At 36.6% G+C, this 24,290-nt stretch overlaps 1 long non-coding RNA gene across 4 annotated transcripts in view; it reads right to left on the reverse strand.

The window, feature by feature from the left end:
* Window positions 1-21,571, reverse strand: part of LOC106098587 (uncharacterized) — a 61,903-nt gene extending 40,332 nt beyond the window's left edge. For 2 of the 4 annotated variants that reach the window (XR_003215407.1, XR_001224868.3), the window contains exons 1-2: window positions 21,431-21,571; window positions 20,266-20,333 (exon numbers count right to left, since the gene is read on the reverse strand). This is a non-coding gene — a long non-coding RNA (uncharacterized LOC106098587). Of the gene's footprint in view, window positions 1-18,286; window positions 20,081-20,265; window positions 20,334-21,430 lie in introns of those variants that run through there. The other 2 variants (XR_003215408.1, XR_001224867.3) reach the window with 2 other exon arrangements.
* Window positions 21,572-24,290: the final 2,719 nt, after the last annotated feature.

Genomic DNA, 24,290 nt, shown 5'->3' on the forward strand with positions numbered 1-24,290 from the left:
TAGCTTAAGTTCAGATTCTAACTATGAACCTTTAGTCAGCCTTAAATGAGGTCCCTAATGGTCATGTTTTTTAAGGGAGCAATAAGTCCACTGAATCGCAAAACATATACTCACCAGTCACTTATCCTAATTCTGTCTGGGGCACTTAAAATAGCTCCTCCTTTTCAACAGTAAAGTTGCCAGTGAGTGCCACAGCAATATAACAGTTCTCACTAGAATTAAAGGTATAATGTTAGTATTTACATAAAAATGCACTCTTGATTCTTATCATTATTGAGATATATATATGACTAAACAAACTCTTTAGTGTGTACAGTCAAGTCACATCCCTGCATGAAGAGTGGGATTTACATGCAAGTAATATGCAGTCAAGGGGCAACACAGAAAAATTCCAGGAACTACTGTGAATTGATGTGAAACCTAGATTTTAGTTTTACAAGCCTGAAAAGCCTGGTAGTTCAACCCCGAGCCCCTAGGTCTAAGGGAGGCTTTTACATGTAAATTAATTTGCTGTATGGTATACAGATGCAAATATGGATAATAGGGGCTACCACTGCTCCTGAGATGACACCTTTTTTGTAAGAGGTGCAGACTCCATTTAAGATAGCATAAGATCTTCACTGTTTCAAATAGATCAGGCTCAGTATAATTATGCGCTCATGAAATGTAGCCAGAATAGATGCTCCTTATGTAAGTAACTATAAACCTTTATTACACTTTTATTTCAACAGTTTAACTGAATAAGGATTCATAAGGGTTTTAAGAATAAAATTGAAGCATTTGAATACCAAACCTGTATATTCAGACTTCTGCTCTGTAAGAGTCTCAATTTGACCATGATCTCACATGTGATTCGATAGGCCCCAAAACTCCTCCCTTTGAGGCACTCAACTGAGGCGCAAATCCTCATGTTGCAGTGAAAATGTATATGTTTGAATACAGGTTTTATATTATAATATATTATCATGAGGATAAACAGAGGAATAACAGAACGGATAATGCCAAGTTTGGAAATAAAGTGGAGAAAGTGAAAAAAGAGGAAGAAGCTCAGGATTGAGAGGGAGAGAGGAAGAGGACTGACCACATGAGCAGAACCAGAGTCTATTTACAAGCGACTTTTTTACCTTCTATGTTTTAGGAAGTGGTGTGTCGTCTACATAGTGACAACTGCAGGCAGTAGAAGAAATAGACTACATGATATCTGCTGCACTAATGTAACTGGTGAATGAGCCATCTGTGACATTTATTTCTCTTTGATACTTTGATTCTATTTTTGATGTATGTTAACAACGTAAAATGTGGTTTCTGGTAAGAGTAATACTGAGAATTAAAGTTTTAGTAAAGTTTCTTTTGTGTCTTTTCCAAAAATGAAAATCCAAAACTGTATTTAAAAAAATCTAATAGTCTAATTTAAGCCCCAAATGTGACCATACCTGACAAACTAAGTCATTAACTGAAGCAATTACTGAATATTTATTTTGTTTTTCAATCATTCAACCCTGCATTAGCTATTTGTTGCAAAGAACTGTATGTGCACATACTTGCTCTTTTGTTTCTCTAAACCTTTTTCAATCATTAACTTCACCATAAAAGTCTGAGCCCTTTACAAAGAGTTTATGTGTTGCTATAGTGGAATTTAACACAGTATAGTGCCCTTTTTTTGCTTGGGGCTATATAAGCCTTTTGGATTGTACTGTTTAGTTCATTTTTATGCCCACACAGCTAAGCTAAATAGCTAAGCCATGCAATAATGGATATTTAATGTGCATATTTGCAAGTCAGCTGGGGACATATTTTAGAAGCAAACGGAGTTTGAAACCTACTTTCAGAGCTAATGTAATTATGTATCTAGCTACTGCTGATGAAATGTTCAAGTGTTGACGAGGTGAATACTTTTGTTTGACTCAGAAATCTTGGCTTATTGTTTTAAACATGAAAATGAATTCTGTCATTATCACTGGAAACTGCACACTTCCATTTGTAATTATTAATTACATTTTGATACATGCAACACCTAAGTCTGCTCCTAACAAACACAAGAAGTTGTTTATATTATAGTTGTACTATAGTTGTTTATATCTCTGCTGGTTTTTGCACAGTTTTTCCATTTTCTGTTTTTAATCTTTTTTTTCATTATACTGTAATTTTTTTTTTTTTTTAAATCTGCATGGCAACTGTTTGCAGAGAACCCAGGGTCTTTCATGCAAACTATGGGTGCTCTCAGGTTGACTAAAGCAATTTATTGTCTTATATTGTCTTAATCAATTTTACCTAGCAACAACCTGCAAACTCCAGTAACCACTTGTAATTGCCCAGGAAATACCTATTTTTCACTGGTAACCAGTAATTACCAGGCGGTCAGCAACTGGTCTCTGGTCTGTGTGACTGGACCCTGATGGACTGAATATCGTTCTCGATTGGCAGGGGTCTGGCAGACTATAAGGAGCTACAGACAGCCTGTATCCCTGCAGAGTGTCTGTTGCCAGATGGAGGCAGTGTTCAAATTAAATGGTACAACCAGTCTGTGGGCTACTCCAGCTTGAGCTGTTGTTGGTCAGCCAGCTGTGGAGAAAATCAAACTTATGAAAAAGCTGAAGTGCAGATTCAACTTCTTTACTCAAATTTTAAAAAACCCAAAAAACTACAGGCTCTGAAATGTACTCAACATCCAATAAAATCAAAGCTCATTGAAGAACATTTCTACCACCTATTTTTATGCAAATCTAGCTGAACCCTGTCCTATTTTGATGCAATAATAAAATAACATTCGTAGATAGGAATACAAACAGTCTAAATTTGAATTCTAATGAAGGTACTCAGTTTGACTCAGGTAAGTAACATTAGCAGAGAAAAAGAAGGAAAATAAAAAAAAGCTCTGTTTTCTGTAGCCTACATTGTAGAGGGCGACTTTGCCTCTGAACAGGAAAATGAGTAAGAAAGTGGTTAAAGTTGGATTCAGCAGGTGGGGGAGCCCTAAAATCTGCTGTAATGGCTTTGTGTGGGGAAAAGAATCACAACTCTCAATAATTTCTTCTGAGAGCTCCAGTAGATTTTCTTAATGTACACTTTGTAATCAGCTGACCTGCTGCTCTTTGTGGACTTGACTGAATCAACCGAATTCAACCAGATGTTTCATGAGTTTTCCTGGCTGGTTTCCTCTACACTGATAGTACAATGTTCATGCTGCCTTTTTTCTAGACGGTATAAAGTTGGTATGAAGGTGGAATTCAGTAAATGAATCAATCAATAGTTTCACTTCAAATTTATCCCTGCTACACTTGATTGTAAACAAACTCTGACCATGAAACCACAGCCACTGTGCACCAGTCACACACTGTCCCTTATATAAATCCATCACAGTACAGCCAACTAACCTGTTTATCCTGCAATAAACTGCAGTGTATTTTCATCTCTTTTTATGCGACATTCCCTGGTGATTAATCCACGACTAGGATTTCATGTGTTACTGTTTAGGCTCAAATCGGTTTGATGTTTGAAGGCCCGCAGTGACGAATAACTCGCCTCAAATGCCTTAAACCAAAAGTAACAAGCCCGTTTTGAAAATGTAAGAGGTGGAAAGGATAGATATGGGTTGGGGGTTTTTTTGTATTTTTGTTTTTTACAAATGTAGGAAGTTAAAGTAAAAAGTTGTCAGAAAGTACAGATACCTGAAAATTCTACTTAAGTATAGTAACAAAGTATTTATACTTTATTACTTCGCACCTCTGAGTGTGACAAAACAAGCACAAGGAGGATACTAAGGAGGGTGTGGATATGTCACCAAGATCACTTTGTTTAAATCCTCTCTACCTGAAAGTGTGTTACAAAACTGCATCACACAAGGTCCAAAAAGCTACCAAACCCAGAGCAGGCGATGTGACTGTGTTTCTAAAAAGCTCATTTTTATGTTTCTGTGTCACCTCATTTTAAGTGGTTCACAATCAGAAATGCCCTGTGGCCTCTGTTAAGCTGTATGCACTTATATCTGCTAAATAATAGTAATAGGGCTAACCTGTGGTCACAACCACACACTGCTACCTCTGCCCTTTTTACTTTGTTGCTGAGTGCAGACATAGCATTTGTTGTGTTGATCTGCAACACGAGGATGATATTACTAAAATTTATGGGGGTTTTTTTGGTTTTTTTATTTTTTCAAGAACTGATTAGTATTTGTTTCACCTCGTATTTCTGAGTACCTGTGTCTTCTTATCAAAAAGTTGCTTCACTTTTGGATAGTTAAAGGCGCCAAAAATACTTGGCTAGGCTTCAAAAAGGATCTTTGGATTGGGTGTTTTGTCATTTTGGATTAAAATACAACCTTTACCCAATAATTATCAACCTAAACTGCTTGAGTGGCATGTCCCATTGAAGTCTCAAAAGAATATGCATCAGTATCATTGAATGTAAATGCAAAACTTTCAAAGTTTCACAGCACTCTTTGGAGTTCTGTGTATATTTAAGTATACCTCATGAGCTTTTAGAACCAGCTTTTGCAGTAATAAATTTAAGTAATTGTTTTTGGTATAACTTCAGTCTCTCTGTGTGTCTTTGGGACCATTGTCCTGATGGATTTAGGTTTATAGTTTAGGCCAAGCTTTAGCTGTCGGTCAGATGGATTCATTCTATAATACAAGGTGCCCAGAATCTATAGCAGGAAAACCATCCCAAATTTGGGATTACAATGTACATCCCAGATGTACCTTTGATAACCTAAGAGGATTGCTATATTTTGTTTAGAAGGAATATACTTTCTCCTGGTAACCCTTCCAAACAAGCCATATTTATTCAGGCCTTTTGTAATTGTACCGTCATGAACTTTAACATTTAGCATGCCAACTGAGGCCTGTGGCATCTGAGATGCCACTCTTGGGCTTTGTGTAGTTTCTCTGAGTATTGCACTGTCTGACCTTGTGGTGAATTTGCTGGCATGTACACTCCTCAGAAGATTGTATTAACACTCACCTGAATGCTCTAGACCAACTTCCAAACTTCTACTTCTACAGAGGTGCTAAAACTTGGTGATGATCAATTAATCAAGTGCATTTGATTAGCAGCACATTGATGTTAGTTATCATCTTACTTACATTTTACTATGGGAGGAGTAAGAATGTACTCATGCAGTCAGTCCTATGAAAACTTTCTTTTCCACATGATTGTATTTTCCATTTTGTAACTGTTTTATACTTTGTTGTGAAAGTATATTAACTCTAACTGAAATTATGTAAAAGTGAATGACATAAGAGGGCATTGCATTTCTAAATAATTTAGACATAAGCTACCATTTGTTACATATTAGATTATCTTTTGCCACGTTCAAAGATAGGACAGTCAGAAGGTGATTTAAAGGCAAGATTGTAATTGGGAAATATTGCACTCGGTCAGCTACTGTCATGGAGTCATCCACAGATACAAGGTCAATAGGAGGGCCAGCATAATGACAAATGAACCCTGACATTGAAATTAAGTACAGATATTCTCCTTTTTTATTCTGCAGTCATGGTCCTGTGCTGCACCGTTATGTTAACTGCAATGTCAGTGAGGAAACTGAGGGTGTGGGAAGAAAATGGATGTGGATCATTTAAGCTACCATGAAACAGAATATGAGTGAGTTGTGGCTAGCTGTGCGGGTTTTAAGCAGAATTTTTCAGCTATTAGATAATGATTTTGATAAAAGCCATTCTGTGGGAGGATGATAACAGCACAAAAGCAATTAAACTGAACCCAGCATTCAATTGTGTATGTGCTCAAAGGCTATGTGAAACATCAAGTGAAATCATTTCAGAGCTAATGTGAACATGCTCACCTTTTCTACATTTTTCTCTCCCATTGTTTCAACCTTTTGTCTACAGGGTTGACAAACTGAAAAGAAACAGTAGGGCTCTATAAACCTATACGAACATGTGTATAAGCCACAAAACAAAGCTCAAATAAAGACATCTGGAGTCCTTAGTTGCATTCAAGTAATCATCCTGTATGATCACTGACACACGCAAAGAACACAGACATAATATAGTATAACTGTCTCTTGTACTTTGATGTAAATACAGTGGTGCTCAAGTTCTGGTTTGAGGTATCTGTTTGGAGCTGTGGACAAAAGCAAAAACAAAGAAACAAAAAACACAAAAAATTCTTAAAATAATGTGACAAATACAGTTTAGTTGAAACAAAGATTCTAGTGGCAGTCTGAAAAGCACGCAGCAGAACTTCAGTTATGTGCTACATTTCTTCTCCTCAAACCAATTAAACATTCTCTTTGTAGACAAGAAACTTCTAAGCACTTTACTAACATAAAACTAAACACATACTCTAAGGCTCCGAAGTGCTTGAAATTGACAATCAACTGTTAACCAAGTGGGGTTTTTTTTCCTTTTAACATGTTATGTAAGAAACCTAAAGAAAAAAGATTTCATTATATTTTTAATACACTTTTATACAGACAGTAAAGCAGACTAAAATGATCCTAATTCAGACCCTAAATAATCTGCATAGCGTGGGGCGAACTACTGAGTCATCCCTGTGGATGTGGGAAGGACAGAAAGCAAATGATGAGGTATATGGGGACAGGAAAGCAACCATTCTTTACAGTATTAACTATTGCACAGGTGGGGTGAGTATAAGCTTTATTATGCTTGTACTCAAATTCACCTAATGCCAGATGAAAGGAGTTTATCTAGAAAGCCTTGACTTTGTGTTTAGTGTTGAAAGAGGTGCATCTGCTGAAAGCTGATCATCTATATATATCTATATACAGAGTTGCAGAGTTGTCAGCTGCAGATACATAATGATAAAGTGTTATAAGTGAGTGTGTTCCAGAAGGTAATTGCATCTTTATTTAATAAAGTGTGATTGGTAGAGATTGATAACAGCCAGACATAGCTGGGCAATTAATATCCTGATTGAGTGGCTATGGAGAGGGCTATCAGAGTGCTGTTATTGCTGCAGTCTCCAGCTGGCTCCAGAGTTTAAGGGAAATAAATGACTTCAGTGATTAACATCACATTGATGTTCCTTTCTCAGAGAACAAAATGAATTGTCAGTCTTTGCACTTTGGCAATGGGCAATATCCAAGTTACTACACTATTTAGTTCGTCACAGGTTCAAATCATCACACACATATTCATACTCCTTGTCGTATTCACATACATGTTCTTATCTATGCATAGCTGATATACCATATAATGATAAAGCAGCACTAAAAGTAAAGTGACATATTTATTTATTCAGAGTATTTGGGCTGGAAAACCAACAGAAATAAACTTGAATCAAATTAGAATCCAATCTGGTGCAAATTGAAAAAGCGCCAATTTTATATGAACATAAAAACTAAATAAAAAAAAAAAACATACACAATATGTATTCCAGTGTATTCTGTGATTTGATCAAACCCAGTAGTCTGACTTTGGCCATACTTCATGGTGTCACAATAAAGCCAACAACTGCAAAGCACTTCTGAATATTTTTCCTGTCACTCATATAGAAAAGAACAAGGGCTGACATATTCATGCAAATAACAAATGAAGGTTTCCCTGACAACATCATGTTGTGCTTTTTACATGTATTTTTTACCGCAAGGGGACAAAAAAATCTGAAATGCCAGGGACCAGTTTACCTGCAGCTGACTTTCACAAAGAAAACATGCTGAATCTCTAAGAGGCACTCTAGCAAGGGTTTAATGAATTAAGCCTATAAAGTCACTGTGAAATAATTTACTCTGTGGGTTAAATCTCTGTATTTGGCTGGATATTTGTCAGTGTTACTTTATTGTATTGTTTTTTTTGGGGGGGGGGGGGGTGTTCCAGGTGTGACTTCTAACCATTTTCTTTGAGGCTTTTAATGCAGTTAGAGCTGTAACTGCAATCCAGGTACACAGTTTTCTTTGACATACCAGGTGTGACTCAATTGCAGTGTTTTCATTCATATTTAAAATCATTATTTTTGTCAGTTGTTGCCAATTTATCTCTTTTGTGTTGACAAAAAGACTCCTGGTGCAGTTTTGAAAGTGTGTATGCGTCATCCTGTTTGCAGCCTGTTGCAGTTGCTCCTGCTATTTTTTTTAAGCAATTCTTAATTTTTTTCCTCTCTATTCTTAACTTTTAAGTCTCACCCTCTTGAACATGCTGGTTGAGCGTTTTTGCCTTTTTCTTTAGTTTGGGAATATTTAGTTTCTTTTCTTTTGGGAAAACTGCATACCAGAGGTCAGCTGATCAGGTCCCACACTCTTTTTAGCACTTTACCCAGGCTGAGCCACCTGACAGCTGTGTGGTAGCCTATGTCACCATCTTCAGGCTTAATCTTTACTAAATGTCATGTAAATATGTTCAATCACCTTCCTGCAGAAAAATATCTGTAAAAATTGTGTTAATCCTCATGGATTTTTAAGTGTAGGTTTATGTTTAGGTTATTTTCTTCTTCATTCCTCGGTTAATGTGATGGCTGCACTTACAGCCACACAGTGGTAATACCCACCATGTTAGTGTAGAGGCTTATAAGTAACATTGCATTCACATTTGTCTTTCTTTAAATATAGGAATTAATTTACAGGACAATAAATAACTGGTTTTGGTTTAGAATTAATTCACATATCCACATAACACTGCATTCTAAAATAAGTGCGCACATTTTAGTTTACACTGTTATGTATGATTAATCTTTTGTTTTCTGAGTTACCTTAGTTGCAGCTGTTCCAGTCCCTTGATTGAGGAGCCAAGAGGTGGAAAAGGGGCGGAGCGAGCTTTAAGGGAAGACTGCAAATTGGTTCATGCCATAACTTGGGACCATGGGGGGGAATTGGAGTTCATTATGTTAGGTTTAGTTAGGTTTTGTGTGTTTTACCCCTTCTCGTGTTTTTTGTGGGCTGATCAGCCACTATTTACCTATTTATTTATATACCTAACCTCAACAATCATATGACCCCCTTTAAGCAATCATTTTGGCAACAGTGGAAAGGAAAGACCTCCACCAGAACCAGCCTCAGACACTGGCAGTAATCTGCGGCGACCGGTTGGGGTTGAGGGATGGAAGACAGGACAAAGACACATTGTGAAAGAGAGACAAAGATAGAGATGGGAATTGTTAAGAATTTAGTGATTCCGATTCCATTATTGATATCACTTATTCAATTCCTTATGGATTCGCTTAGCTATTCTCATTGGCTCCCCATCTCTAAGAAGCATATCAAAGACATTACATTCATGCAAATTGATTACATGCTGTGTGGTCAAATGTTTGTGCATGTTGAAGGTATTTCCCCTATTTGTTGTGATCAGTCATTACTCAATAATGACCATTACTCAATAAAACTAAAGTAAAAACATTATTACAGAAAACACTTTTCTTAAGTAATGCAGCACATTAGTTAATTGCACCCAGGAGAAAAAGACATTCATTATACTAGTCGTTACATTACTTTCATGTTACTCTGTAAAATGATCTGAAACACACCGTCTCATAATCACCATTTAACAATATAAACCTGAGGCCACAGCCCCACACACCAACACAAATCCCTATCCTAATGAGGACACATGTGATCTTTCTCTTAGCATTTGAATAAAGCAAGCATAAAGCAGACAGCACAAAGCAAAGATGGAAACCAGCACAAAGAGACTTTACAGCAATCGCCACAGTGAGTCTACTTTAGAAACAAGAACAGGTAGAAACGGAGGCTGCAGACTGACTGCTCATCAGTTTGTTACCTGTTGAAGTTCAGCAGTGGCTGGCTTCACCACAAATGACAGCTCACTTTTTCATGATGCTGGGTCAGCATTTACATTACTCTGGGTTCTTGGCTGTGCAGGTGCTTGCGAAGAGCCAAAGTTGCGTTAACAGTATAATGCAGTTGTTTCTGTCCTGGAGCAGTCTCCACTTTACCCTCGCAGCCTCATCCTTTTGTGCAAAATAAATAAATTAAAAAAAGTAATGTTCATATCCACGCTGGGAAATTTGATATTTGATATACCTTTATTAGTCCCACAAGGGGAAATTTCATGTTAAGGCTGCCAACCTATTGCACGCAATGGCGGCGCCATCTTACCCTCCGACCATACATACATTACACAAAAACATCACATGGGGAAGACAGGTCAGAGAGGTATAACAATGGAAAATGCACCACATGAGGAAAGATAAGGAGAAAAAAATAACTCCCCCCAGACTGAGCTCCAATGGGGAGATCAGTTTGAGAACAGAAAAAAAACACCTCTGCACATAGCACATGAAAAAACTCTTAATACACCAAAGAAACACATGACAAGCAACAGGGGTGGGTAAAGGGTGAGAGACAGCCGATGTAGACAGTACATCCGGGCCTGCAGCCTATGCGCTGGTCTCCTTGATCCACCGTCAGCATCGGAGTGGAATAAGCGTCGAAGGCGTTTGGAGGGGGAGGGGGGATGAGTGTACATCTGCATGTGTATATATGTCTGTGTGCGTGTATGTGTCCAGAGTTCAGCTGAGACAGTGTCCTTCGCCCTGCCAGGCTAAGTAAACAGTCTTCCAGCCAACCCAGGTGGCCTTGCATAGAATGGGAAGAACAGTCTAAACACAGTCGTTATCAGGGTGTTGTTGTTCAGCTCCAGCCTTGAGACCGCAGCTGGTGCCAAAGGGGTCTCCGCATGAAGTGATGGTGGTTTTTACTTTAGTGCAAACAACTCATATGAATTTCAAAGCTGTTCTAACAGTCCGACACTGGTCTCTCAATCTCCCGTTGGAGAGCCGTGAGCTTCTCCATGATGTTATCAAACTTACGCTCCGTGATGTTGTCATTCTTGTGCTCAAAGAGCCGATTCTGAGAACTCACGACCGCAGTGAGCTTCTCCATGATGTGATCCAATTTGCGCTCAAAGGTGTTATTCCGAGCGAGCCCCTCGAAGATGTAATCCAGTTTGCACTCAGAGGTCTTATTCTGAGTATTCACGGCAGCCGTAAGCTTCTCCAAGATCTTATCCGTGCTGCACTCAATGAGCCCATTTTGAGAAACTCACGCCTCGTCCCATCGTTTCAATCCCAGCGGGCAGCCTTGTGGGGGTTTGAACAGCCGGTTCCGCTTCCTTAATTCTTCAATAAGCCAGGGCCAAGCCAGCTCCGATCAGCAAGAACCCTGTTATCATGGTTCCAAATGGGTAGATATCTTCAGCACTCAGGCTCACCCGAGCCCAGACTTCTTGTTGAGAAAGGGGTGTCAATTGCATTCAGGTACCAGTTGATCAAATCCATAATTTAGGTTTTAATGTGCCACTATTTTCCTCCTCCGTCAGACACAAACTGAAATCAGCTGATCATAGCAAGAAGAATCGATAAGAATCGATTGATGGGCAGGGAAACTAACGATTCAAGGAATTGGACAACTGGAAACCGGTTCTCTACAAAAACCAGTTCTCGATTCCCATCCCTACACAGAGATTAAAAATAACTAATGATTAAATTAAAGGTGCATTAAAAAAGGTGAGTAAAAAAAGAAACACTTGGTGCATCATGGGTAGCCCCCAGCACCCTAGACCTATTGCAGCATAACTAAAGGAGGATTCAGGGTCACCTGACTAATTATATGCTTTATCATAAAGGAGTTTTAAGCCTAATATTACAACTAGAGAGGGTGTCTGTCTCCCAAATCCAAAGTAGGAGCTTGTTCCACAGGAACTGCGGCTGGAACCTGAAGGCTCTGGCTCACATTCTACTTTTAAACACCCTAGGAACTACGAGTAAACCTCAGAGAACAAAGTGATCTATTGTGGTGAGGCAGCACCATGAGATCTTTAAAATATGCCTGATTATTCAAGACTATTCAAGATTTAACAAGGAGCCGATGAAGAAAAGCCAGTATGCCAGAAATGTGCTTTCTCTTTGTAGTCCCCGTCAGTAGTCTTGCTGTAGCATTTTGGATCAACTGAAGGCTTTTTAGGAAGTTTTTAGGACATCCTGTTAATAATAGTTTGAGGAACACAGTCTATAATAAATGCACACACTAGTCTTTCAGCATCCCTCTGAGTCAGGATGTTTATAATTTTATAGATATTGTCCAAATGGAAGAAAGCAGTCCTACACATTTGCTTAATATGCACATTTAAGAACATATCCTGGTCAAAAACTACTACAAGATTACTCACAGTGTTATTAGAAGCTAAAATAAAGTAATTCAAAGTAAGCATGTCATCCAGAGTAAGCATCTGGTTTTTATGTTTAAGACACTCCTGCAGTTTAACTAATTGGTGTGTGCTACCTGTCTTCTTGGATAGATAAAGTTGGGCATTATCTTCATAGCATAGTAGTGAAAATGTATGCTATGCCTTCTAATTATACTGCCTAAGGGAAGCATGTATAAAATAAACAGAAATGGTCTTAGCAAAGAACCCTATAGAAGTCCATAATTACCTTAGTGTGTGAAGAGGACTCTCCATTTACATTAACAAATTACAGTCTATTAGACAGATATGATACAAAACACTGCAGCACAGTAAGCTTGATATCTACAGCACACTCAATTGCTGTTATAAAATATTATGGTCAAAAGTATCGAACGCAGCACTGAGGTCTAGCATGACAAGCACAGAGATGAGTCCACCGTCAGAGGCCATAAGAAGATCATTTCTAACCTTCACTAATGCTGTTTCTGTACTGTGACCAATTCTGAAATCTGAGTGAAACCATTCCTGTTGAAAAACTATTTCTTCGAGAATTTTTGAGATAAAAAGAATGCTGGAGATTAGCCTATAGTTAGCTAAGAGAGCTAGTATCAAGTGGCTAGTTTTTAAATAGTGGTTTAACTACTGTCAGCATGAAGGCCTGCCGTACATAGCTGATTATTAGAGACAGGCTTGGTGACAGTGTGACTTGCCTCAGTTATGGTAAGTCGCCCTGACCTTCAAGCTGTGAAGCACCCCAACATTACACTACCATCTCCATACTTGACTTACTTATGTTATCAGTGTTTGGTTTACACATTAAGATGGTGGATTTTAAGTGGTTACTTTGCTACATAAATGATTTTAAAAAACGTAAATGCAACACTTACTTCTTATTCTAGTAGCTCACTGTCCCTTGTTCTGTTTTTGCAAAACTTAAAATAAGCCATAGATGAGAAAACCGAAATACAGAAAATGTTTTGGAGACCTTCTAATTGCACTTCTAACACTAATTGCACTGCATTTCCTGTGCCTCTTTAAGAATTAAGAAAATCAATAGATATTTTTGATTAGAATTAGCATTCACTTAACTTAAAGATGGAGCAACCAATAGTGAGGCTCTCACCTGTGGAAAAAAATGCTTTGGATTGAATGCTGGCATATGTCTTCCTGAATCCACAGAAGGCACCCTGAATCCCAAATGGGAATGGCAGCTTCCAAAAAAAAAGGTGTGACTCCATAAAAAGCTTGAGGATTAAGACTGCAGCCCTTAGTTTATTCACAGATCAAGTTGTAATCCTAAAATCAAATGGTTTACTCTGAGAAACACTTGCCTTATTTTTGGGTTAAAATATATACTTGAAATCAAAGCTGACAGGAAGCTGTTACAACCCTGATTCATTTGGCTGTTGAAGTTGTTTTCTCCTGCAGGCTGGAGGGGAAGTGATATATGTGTGTATTGCAATAGGCTAGCCATGGACATCCTGCAACATAGTAAGGAACCGTGTTTATCAGATGTTTTTTCATGTGATGGCAGACCTTTCTCAGAGAATTCACTGTTCATGCATTTCTTGCTAATATAGATATCCTTTTCTATCACAATTTTTTAATTTTGGACTGTCATAGAGAACACTGTAATCCCTAACAGTGAAAGTTTGCTAAAACATCAGGGTTCTATTAACTAAAAATATTTTTTATAGTTATTTCAGCGCAATATTTTTTGCATCATTGGTTCAAAATTGAAGCTGCAGGCCTTTTGTTTTTGACGCTGCAATGGATAGCATTGTGGTCTCACAGCAAGAAGCTACTCACTCTTCACCAAGCCTGTGGATATATGCAGCATTTCTGCCCTGTTTGCTTTGGTTTGGATATTTAGAGAAAAGTTTGGTGGTTATGAAAAACTCTGTAATATTTTAAATATTTTAATATTTTAAAGTTACAAGGGAAATTGAGAATTTCTATGAATTTATGACAGAACTGTGTGTGAGGACGTTGAATGTAAAAAGTGTTATGGTATGAAGGAACTTTCTGAACCTTGTCAGTGCTGACCACTATAAAGAAATATTTTAATCTGGCAAGTTATCTTTTATTTGTAACAGTTTTTCACTGTTGTGTAACATTTTCTGCTTCAGATGTATTCAATGTTGTAACAGTTAAAGTATTTTGTGGAGCTGAATAGTGGATTTGAGTAGCACATTTATCCGCCTCACTAAATGTAATACTTAAATACTTAAAATACGTTAAAGTTTGTCTTGTAGTTTATATAAAAATATTTTCTCATAGCTTTATTTTACTCACGATGATCCCCTTAGTTTGCATACATGATTAAGCATGTTTTTTATTTTGTAGAGGTTTGACAATAGTCGGATACAAAGACACTGTTTCATATGCTATAAATTTGTGCAAGAACTGGCAGAAAATCAAAAGCTTGGAATCTCCATGGAAAAAAAGAGTTTTTTTCCCCTGCAAATTTCGATCCTTTATTCTGTTTTACATACACACATATATTTCACTGATCATTTTAATTTATCTTAGGATATCAAACATATGGGAAATAAAGTGCACTGAAGAGTTATGGCACATAAATCTTAAAGTTTTGAGGAGAAAGTTAGATCTCAGATGAAGTGTTGCTTCTTTTTGATGGGAAATGTCAAGCCAGGACTGTTGAGTTATGAGCTATTAAAAATATGTAGATATGACAGGGCTCCTATGAGGAAGGTTGATGCGAATTCTCTGTTGGTTGCTTGGCTAGATCCATAAATAAATGATCACATCGGTGAATGAGTGAAGGGAATATCAGAGAAGACATGTTCCATGATCTTGGAATGAAAAACAAGCTCAGTGCTATTACGTCTATGGGCCTCAGCTGAAGTTCATTCGCTTTTTGTTGTCCCTTACCTCACAATGTCAACTGCGACAGAATCAAGCTGACAGCAGGCTTGTATAGTAGAATATTTCAATGTCATAGTGATAAGCAGCCAATCGGACAGGTGTCCCTCTGCGTGCATGTGGGACCTCACTTAAAATGAACACGTCTCCAGTGAACATGACAGAGTTTTTGGCCTATTAGACTGATGAACCTAAAAGTTTCGGTAGGTAAAAATCTCCAGAAAAGGACGAAACTTAGGATGAACTTGAATGAATTAACATAAACTCTCTTCACTTGTATAAGTATTGTGTACTTGTTTAAATACATACATACATGCATATACTTTATTAATTCAGTATAAAATCAATAAAACTCATTGTTTGTCATTGAACAAAACAATGCAGTGCAGTGTTGGCACAGGGTAAAAGAAAACAAATGTTTATTTGTGATCTTTCAAGGAACTGGTTGGCAAAGTATTTAAAACTCTGAACAATCCTAACACAGCGGTTCCTTAATCTAAGACAAGCAAGGTCTACTGATTGCAGTGACATAATTAACAGACAGATCTGAGCGTGGTATCAATCTACTCTTCCACTCTCTCTAAAAAAACGTGTATTTCACAAATCGATCTATTGGTGATTTGCTATTTGGAAATCTTTAAAAATCTTTAAAAATTGTGAATAATGTTTTTTGATAAATGACCAATCTTAGGTAATATCATTTACAAAATGCACCTCTATTTTGTTCAAGTATTTGACTAGGTACACCACTAATATTATATACAGAAAAGCTGGTGGAATGCATTTAACTATTTACATAATCCCGTGTATGGCACAAGTTGTAATGTTGATGGTAATACATACCAGGGCAATAATGTAAAGTAGTCTCTTAAATAGAAAACTGTTTCTTACTTCTTGGTGTAAAAATGTTATTTTACTTTTATAAATCTTACAACAAAGTAAAGAAATACAACTAGTGGAAACTAGAGCGGCTGGATATGTGATAGCAATGAGCTAAAGAAGTGTTACTCTGAAGGTATTACATAGATTAAGTAAGTATTCAATTTACCTCATTTGTCTAATACAGAAGCTCTGTTCATCTAATTCATTGATTTTCTGTCTGTGTCGCAACCTGACCTGATTTTGCTTTTTGCTCCCTGTGATGTGGGTTAAGGCACCCATCAGGGATTAAGTATGTGTGCCAGCAGGTACGTGCACCTTGTATCTGACTTAAATATGTCATTATTAAGCCGTCTAGAAAAGAAATACATCACATTTTTTACTATTGCATTTTGTAAATGATACCTATTATTTCTATTTCTGAAATCAAGCCAAAGTAATAGCAATGTAAACTCTTAAGTCTTTAGTGACATACAATAAATTGAAAAGGCTACTTTTCATCATTTCAAATCACAGCTACTTGACCCTATTCTCTCCATGTTCCTGCGTGCTGGTTTTTTGATGTTTCAACCAAATTGAACACCCTACAGGCAACTGCATCTTCTGAAAACACTTCACAACAATGTGTTTGATTATCAAAGGGATGCCAATAAAATTACTTTTACACCCACATTAATAGTTTTTGACAACCTGCTACCTTATGTTTCATCTTGCGAGCTCCACCTAATGCGTGCATGGGGAAAGTCAAAGATTACTTGCTAAAAAAGATTGGAGTGTGGCTTCAAAGTGAATTTACTTATGCAGTTATGTGGGTTTTTCTGCTTTTTACTCCATCTGAGCAAAAGTTGAATTTGTGGTTAAAATTTAAAAAAAAGAAAATAAAATAAATAAGAGTCAAAGCTAATATAACAAAAAAGGGGGCATACTTCAAGCTCAAATGTGTTGCAGTATTCTCAAATACGCTATCCTCAGATCTCTACACAACTGTTAGAGTAATCTGGTGTGAGCATACTCACACTGCATTTTATTTCTTCAAATCTGCTTTTATGGCACTCTAAGCACACTAAGAAAAAAGAAAAAAATGTAAACATATAATATTAACAAGGCTGTACACACTTGCAAGTTAGACACTGTACCTTATATTCTGATGAAGGAAAAATGCCAAAAATTGTGCCAGCATTTCTTGTTTATTCACTGGCTGCAATTTATATTATTCATTCAATAATTACCCCCCATTCCTTCATATGTTCATTTGTTGCTCTAGTAATTTGGAGATATCTCTCAGACCCATGTTGTTAGCCCTTTCCTTTGAAGTTGGGATGCTGATAAGTCTCTCAGTGGGCTGCCCTCTCTTTAGCCCTGATTAGCATGATTTTCATTACCATACTGTACATCAACAGCATCTTTCAAGAAAAAGAAATACTTTTGGAGTATTTCTCATACACACACACACACACACACACACACATATATAACATACTGATACTTCTATAGTACTTGTTTTGTTTTACTGCCCTTATATTATCATAAAATATCAAATGCTTGAAGAAATATTAATATATAATGTATATTATTCACTTTTCTTATCTTTTCTGTCTGTTTTATGCAATACACACAGACTTTTGACCAAACCAAAAGTGTTTCTCTAGCTCAATCTGTCAATGTGATGCACATTAAAATTCACTTTAAACAAGCCTTGGGATAAGGTTGTTCAAGTCACACAGCACTTTCTAATCTTATCCCTTTTTTTCCTAGATACCATCATTGCCTTCCTCTCTGTTCAAATAGTATCCAGTTTCACTGAGACACCAGACCTGATTCCATCTCACAATTTCTTCCCCATTTAGGCAAAAAAGGGAGCGAATCTGAGGCTAAACAAGTCAATAAATGATCAGTAAGAAGAATTGGGATGGGATGTTAAAACTAGTCCTCTTGGTTGTACTCCGATCTGGCCTCAACACCAATGAAAATTTTTTGCGCTAAAGCCCTTCCTGCTTGGCTGGCAGAGCTTTAGCATTAAAGCCCTTTATTTTGTTTCGTACCCCTTTTTCTCAGCAGTGACATTAGTTGTAGAGTGGCTGTTAAACAGAGTGGAACAAGTAAACACAACTGCATTGGTGAAAATTCATGAAATTGAGAGTTTTAAAGGTATTTGACTGTGTAAGGCAAGGTCAAGCCAAATGAAGTCAAAAGAAAAAAGATTCATTTCAGCCTCATGGCTAAAGCTGATTTTCAAGTGATTTATTCTATAGTTTAAAAGCGATATGGTGATGGCACAATTACAGAACTATGCACTAACATTCACCTGGGATTTTTGGAAAAACGAATTATAAATGTAAAAACTTGAAGATTAAATCAATTGACTTGACTTCAGTTCAATTGTTTTATTTATACAGCTTCAAATCACAATAAAAGTCACCACAAAGCACTTTATATTTTAAGGAAAAATCTCTACAATAATACAGTAATCAGAGGATGATGACTTAATCTCAGTAATAAACAGAAAGCCCCTGTTTATCTTTCTTTCCATTTAAAAATAACATTTACAGAGTACAGTTTTCCACCATAACTATAAGTCTGGCTGCCTTAACACTGAGGTAGCAACTGTACTGTACCAGTTACTACCCTCAGAGTCTATGTTCATTACTTGTTGATCAGTGATGGAGTCATGGTACTTACCGCCTTTAAACAAAAATGCTTTTATCACAGGAATTGCAAACAAACCAAATACATATCTTAATATTACAGCAACCACAATAACAAATTGCACTTTGAGCAATCGCTGCCAAATTCCATGCTGTGATTTTGTTGTGCTCAAATAATAAATACATTTTGGACCGCCTATTCTATAATACAGGATCAGTGAACCACTGGATATCCCAGGGATAATGAACAAAATATGAAATCTTAAAGGAAAACAGAGTGAAGCTTAGTTTATATCTAGAGCCTACAATGCAGCCTACACGTTACTACAAGTGTATCTAAATGCTAGTTGGCACTCGGGTTTCTATGTCATTAATTTTCTGAGTTGCCTCTATTTTTTTCTCAAGCTACTTCCTGTGTTCACTTTGATGCAGTTGGTGACTCCAACAAAACTTTCTTGACCTATTCTGATTTCCAGTTTTTTCCAGTTTAAGTGTGACCTGCCGATATTGATTTTTTTGCAGATTCTGGTGCCCTGTCTACAAACAATAACTGAAATAAAATGCAAAATTTTATATCTATAATAAAATACATTGTGAAATTATTGAATAAAGTGCTCCACTAAATGAATTACTACTACACCCACCTTTACCTAAAATATTTTACCTTACCAAACAAAAACAGGTGCAACACAACAAAACAAATGTCAGGTACTAACATCCACTATAACTGATCAGCGAATAACAGGTCATGCTGAAATAACTCGAATCCCTGGCATGCAATCTCTAAACACAAAAATCCTATTTGTGTTGGACGTGATGAATTAACCTAATGTGGAATAAATGTAACTCAGAAAAGTCGAATCAGAAAATGGCAGAAGTTGCTGGAAATGTGCACAAAAAAACAAAAAGAGCACACAGAAAAAAAATCAAAACAGTGGAACCAAAAGGGACAGTTACACTGAGTTAAATTGGAGGCTACATTGATGTAACATGTAATTCCACTTGAATAAATAATAACAGCTATTTAAGTCTGTTGCTGACACACATAAAGCAAACATGTTCAAAACTCTTTATCTTTGAAAAATAGAAAACAGTGGAGAATGGTTATCTTTCATTTTTATGTTTCCCTTGTCAAAGCTTGAGGAGAATTCAATTTACCTCAACCTGAGCTCATGTTTTTATACTGTATTTATCACTTTATGACCACCAGAAAATAACTTTGTTGTTTAAGAGTCCTTCACGGTCTGCGGAGTATTTTTATATTGCATGTTCTCTTGAAAGATTCTCCAATTAATTATTTTCCAGACTGCATGGGGCACAGTAGGAGCAAGGGCAGCAAATGTGAATAAAATGGTTCAATTTAGAGGGCACTCATTCTGCCAAGTGTGTCTGATCCACTAGTGCTCAGTGACAGAGTTCTTCACATTGATGGCAATAGCTTTGGGTGTTCAGCTAAATCCAAATAATGCTGACTCTTAACAGTAAAGACAAGTGTCACTTTGATGCAAGTGTCTCGTTTGCTTAAATATTCCAAGTTGGTACTTTTGTCTGTAAGAAGGATATCAGGGTATGAAGAAATGAAGATAGACAGACAGGGTAATAAAGGAAAAGCATTACAGGAATGAAACTATAGCATGGGTTTATATTTTAGCTTTGGATTTGCCTGCTTTTCCCTATAATTGGCAGTGTGCCCATTAAGAGGCAAGGAAAGACACATATCCAATTAATCTTACCTGGTGTATTCACAGGAGACGAGACAACACCTTCTCTTCTCTTCTCTTCTCTTCTCTTCTCTTCTCTGCTGTCCACACATAAAATGGATAAAACAGATATTACAGGTGCAATTAAATGTGCGCCTAATTACGGGAACGCTCCTCTCATTCTCATCTGAGATTCAGGATTGTAGCCTAATACTCTGTAGTGGTACTCAAGCAGGCTAACGATTAAGACTATGCTCTGGATTAGCCCGCAAGGATTAAAGAAACGTTACACCTACACTCCACACTGCCATTAAGACAAAAAATTGTGAGCACTGATTTGCCCATTCCTAGTTTAGATTAAAAAAAAAATCAGGAAGCTAATCTACTCATCTAACTAGTCCCTCTCAAAACATTTCAATATCATGTTAAATTTCTTTTTTTTTTATAATTTAATTCAATAATGTCAATTTATATTTACATTATCATATATTCCATATTCATTGCATATAAAGTGAAATGTTTAAAATCAATGTTGTTTAAACTTTGGTTATTATTTATTCAGTATCTCCAGTATCTCAAATTATTATATTTCCCAAGATCAGCCAAAAAAAAAAAAAGCCAAAAAACAACTTATGAAGAGTATGTTCATTTATATATTCAGTACTTGATTGGGGCAACCTTCCCTAAAATTTCAGTGCAGAAAGGTATCGCTAAACTAACCTAACAAAATAACATGTAAAAAAAAAAATAGATATATTTACTCAATGTTTGGTATTTTGTTAGTGAAATAATATGTGAAACTAGATTCAGGACAAACATTCTTGTTATTGAATTATTGCATTTTATTTGCATTAGTTTTATTTTAGATTGAAGTGAAAGTCATTAGGTTGCAAACTGCTGTCATTCACAGTCACAGCAGTTTCTCCTTTTCCTCCTCAGACACAGGTGTACAGCTGACACCTGCAGTGAAATAATGTTTAATATTTATAATGTTTAATAATATTGACAATAACGCATTATAATAAATGCTTACACCAAGTGTTACACCAAACCAAGCTTCATGCTTATAACCCCTTTAAGCCCACGGGAGTGTTCACGATCCCAACTATTTTTAAATCCCGGTAGACTTCCAACTAAATAAGCTACAGCAATACTTTTTTTTTTTCTTTACATATGGAAACGGAGGAGTTGTACTTACATATCATGCATTCCTCTTCTCCCAGGTCACACTTTCCATCCACTATGGCTTTGCAAGAATCGTGTAAAAAGACAAACAGTCCAGAAACATACTTTGCGATCTGATCAGCTGTTGTCACCAGGAACTATCACGTGTCCGCCATTACCTGCGGAAACCGGAAGTGATGTTATTTTCATGTTAAAGTTTGTTTTTTTCCCTACAGGGCCTTACAAAGTCATTTATGACTTCATGCATTTCTCTTAAGCACAATAATATTTTTGTTGTTATTTTTCTACAGTTTATATAAAGTTAGTGTCTTAAAAATGAAATTATGAAGACAAAATAAATTTCATGTGGTTGGGAACTTTTTTGTGCAAACTTTCTGCTTTTATAGTCTGAAATTTCTGTAACTAGAAAAATGTGTATAAAAAACAAAAACAAATTGTTTGTAGTTTATTGCACTTTTTAGCAATTTATGTACTTACTATAGATTTAATGCATACAAACTATTAAAATATGGGATATAACTCTTGTATTGATGTATAGGAACTTGAAATACTCCAAGAAATTGCACTACAGCATGTAAAAATGTAAAGATCTACCGAACTTGGTTTTATGGTTGGCTTTAATTAAGGTCTATGACCTGACATTGTAAGAGTTAAGGTAAACCAGTGAATGTGTGAGAGAGTGAAAGAAAGTATCATCTCTGTCATACCTTTTTACTCTACAAAACATCTGCTAACATATAAATAGAAACTGTTGGTCCAGTTGCAGTCCAAACACTGCTGTGTCTCTGCTTTTAGCTTTCTCCATTGTATATTAGCTCTGCTGCTAGCTGTCATGTGGAGAAGTAAACACAGAACAGCACAGGGCTGAACTGAATTAATCCGATCGCAGATTTGCTTATTGTTACCGATATCTTGTCCAGCTTTTTGGGCCAATATTTGATCCAAATATTTATGGGGTTTTTTTGGCACTACCGCTGGCGTCTCTGTAAAACTTGTCAGCAGATGGAAACATGACGTTCTGTATAAACTCCTGGTAGATAGTTGTTTTGACTTTAAACTTGATAAAACAGACGGGACCAACAACCAGCAGGAGATAATATGGCAACCAAAATCATCACAGACTGCAAAGACCCTCATCAGCAGTCTTGCAAATGCTTGTGGTTGCTTGTACTAAACTAGACCATGAGATAAACAGTATTTATACAGTTTGACTATTTATTTACTCAAAATCCAAATTGAATATTTTAAGCCCCAACCAAGTATTGAGTTCAAGAATGAATGAATGTTTTTTAGAATGTTTTTAGATCCCGGACTATAAAGCCAGAATTCAGAGCTTGATATAGTTTAATTCAAAACCCATCCATCCCCATAATGCACACTGACACATTCTAAAATTGTTACAATCAGTATTTTCATGTACAATAAAAGAATATGTATACGAAAGGAAGCATTTTTACCATTGAAGCCACATTATATTGTTGCCAAAACACTGCAAAGCTGTGCCATCTTCTGACTTAACTAATTTGGTTTTATGGGCCACAACATTAGTGTTTTGGTTTCGTTTCACTACTCTGCTCAGCAGGCAGTTGAGGATAAACCTCTTTACTGCTAACTTCCAAGCTTCAAATTGAAAACAGACAAAGCAACTTGTTGGTGAACACAGTGGAGCAATTAACAATTAGTGAGCCACAAATTTTCCCTCAGGAATTGGTAGACACAAAAAAAATGGCAAGAGGAAAAGTGATTATTGGACTGGCATTCATCGGTTGGATCAGGTATTCATTAAGTAATAATTAATTAATTGCCCACTGTACCTTTTTCAGCTACATATGTCAGTGCTGTGTTTACAGCTTGTTGTTAAGAGAGAAAACATTTAGAGTGCAGCCCCCATCAAAAAATTAATTAATTAAAGTCAAAAATCCAAATTAACATTTGCCCAGTAGTTTGCCGATCACATGAAATGAAATAAAATAATCATGAAATATACTTGGTTACCAGTAATATACCATGGAAGCCCACGCAAGTAAATGATGTGTGTGGGAAACACTGTATATGTTTACAAAAATGTGTTCATAAATAATAAATATCAGCAAGCTTTTATTCCTTCATTGATACATGTCTGAACTGTGATGGTATTAATGTTTCAGTAAGCTACACAAGCAAAAACAGTTTGACTCAAAAGCACAGGTCATACCAGGGCAAAGAATGATTTGATCCATATTCATGAATATGATTGTGTATATGTGCATAATTTGTATCTTTGAATGTTTACTTTATCCATTCACTGATGTTATATTATAAAAAACATAATTTGACTGTATAGCAGACAGACACAGAAAAGTCATAGTAACAGAAAGTTGTTGGTTTCTGAAACAATGATCCGGTCTTATTTCAAAGTAGTCCATCACAAAAATTTGTAGACATTTCAGTTTGGCTGTTCAATATGTGGCTCTTTGCTTACTGTAACAAGGTTGGTCTGACCCTCTGATGAAAAGGGCTAGACCAATACCAGGACACTGTCAACACCAGATGGGAGTGACTGCTTTTAGCAAACAAACAACCTTGGCGATCAGCTGAGACAGGTTCAAATCCACACTCACCCTTATTTACGTTCTAAAAACAACAGGACAATTTTTGCACGAGGTCAGTCATGGCATACCTTTCCAGTTCAGTATGAAATACTGTTTACATGCATTCAGCAGGTGTGTCAGTCAGAGAGAGGCTGATGCTAGTGAATCGTCAGTTCCTCCTCTTGGTATTTATGTAGCTGCTCCTCCACACTCTATGTTGTTTAGTTGCTAAACATCACACAACGGTGAAAGCCAGCAGTAGAGTCTATATTTTATTTTATCTTCATGTTAGCTAGCAATGCA

This window comes from Oreochromis niloticus, linkage group LG20, assembly GCF_001858045.2.
Source record: "Oreochromis niloticus isolate F11D_XX linkage group LG20, O_niloticus_UMD_NMBU, whole genome shotgun sequence".
NCBI lineage: Eukaryota > Metazoa > Chordata > Actinopteri > Cichliformes > Cichlidae > Oreochromis > Oreochromis niloticus.